This window comes from Blastomyces gilchristii (genome assembly GCF_000003855.2).
Source record: "Blastomyces gilchristii SLH14081 genomic scaffold supercont1.2, whole genome shotgun sequence".
NCBI lineage: Eukaryota > Fungi > Ascomycota > Eurotiomycetes > Onygenales > Ajellomycetaceae > Blastomyces > Blastomyces gilchristii.
The window spans coordinates 3286283-3287950 of NW_003101681.1; positions in this window are offsets into that span (position 1 = coordinate 3286283).

The following is a 1668-nucleotide window of genomic DNA, read 5'->3' on the forward strand; positions in this document are numbered from 1 at the left end:
GTAAATAAGAATTCTGAGTATATTATAATGCACTGTGTATTATACAATAGTCTCAGAGTCAGATTAAAAGAGAAGTATAATCTAAATTAATTGAATATGAGATTCTATTCTCAACTGAGATATGAATTAAATACTTAATAGACTTCTATCAGAAACTCAAGCAGCTATAAGAAAATGACTAAATTCAGAAATAACTGAATATGAAGTAAAGAAAATTCATCAGATATAGTCTGTTAAAACAGCTATACACTATCTTTTAATAATTTATTTCATTATATTCTCTCTTTATTTAACTTTTTCTTTTCTATTCTTTTCTATATATCTATTTAATATGTGTATCTTTAAGACTATGTTCTCTTTTGTTTTGTCATGATATTATCAAATGATTTCAAAGTAACAGAAGATGTTAAAATACTGCAATTTGTGAACAGTTTTTATATTCTGAGCTGAACTTTTCTGATTTTACATATCTGAAATGAATAAATGTAAAATAGTTGACTTTATAGATATAGGAAAAACCCTGTGAACTAAAAGTTCTCAGATAGATGTCATAGTCTCTGACTGCATACATCTATAATTGAATAATAATAATAATAGTAATAATGATAATGATGAAGAAGATGATTGCAGAATGATGTAATATAGTGAAAGTTTCTTTGTAAGAGTGTATGCAGAATGCTACTCAAATCAGAGATAGGCTATACAATCGCGAATGCTAGTAGCATACTCACCCGCATGAAGCTAGAGCTTAGATCATGGTCACATGAGCGTGATTGAATCTGATGAGAGAGAATGTGGTTCGGAAGAACATACAACCGCTGGATAATAACGCGGCCACTTCTGAACACGCTTACAAATGTAAAAGGAGCCCTAGCAGCCACTAATTTAGTATATAATATATAAGAAGCCGGCGTATGCCTGTAATCGTACGCTGGCTCTAGCAACCTTTGAATCACGAGTAGAGGAAATAAATGATAAGTGAATTACTTCTATAGATATGAGAGAATTTTGTATTGACATTAATAAAATAAAATTTAATCTTCTTAATATCTGCTACACACTGAGAGTATCTTGCAATCTCTTAAGCTTCACTCAATCTCTTGATAAGTGATTTGATTTTGAACTTTTTTTTAATAAGAACTGTTAAATACTAGAATTTGAAATAATTAATAAGAATAATCAAAGATTCTATACAGTGATAATCAATTACTATGTCTACTTTATTCATAGTATCTGAGAGACTGCTCTTGCTGTAGTTGTAAATAGACTGGCCGGCGGGACCATGAATTTCACATTTGGTCCCATTTGGTCTGGTCTCATACATTTCTTGGCGTGAGTCCCATCAGGACCAAGCCTCAAAAAAATCTGAAAATGGACCATTTCTGAGAGAAATGGTGTGAAAAATGACCAGATTTAATTCAAGAACAGTGAAATAGGAGTAATTTCTCAGCATAAACTGTGAAAGATGATCATTCTTCTAAAATCAAAATGAGACTGAGACTGAAGATCAAAATCAGTCTCATTCAATTCATTCAGTGATTGCTTATATAATCAGAATTTGATAATAATTATTGATAATGCTCATGAAACAACTAAATACATTCTTGTATAAGTTTATTCTTCACTTTCTCATGAAAACTACACTTCTCTGATATACTGTGATCAGAG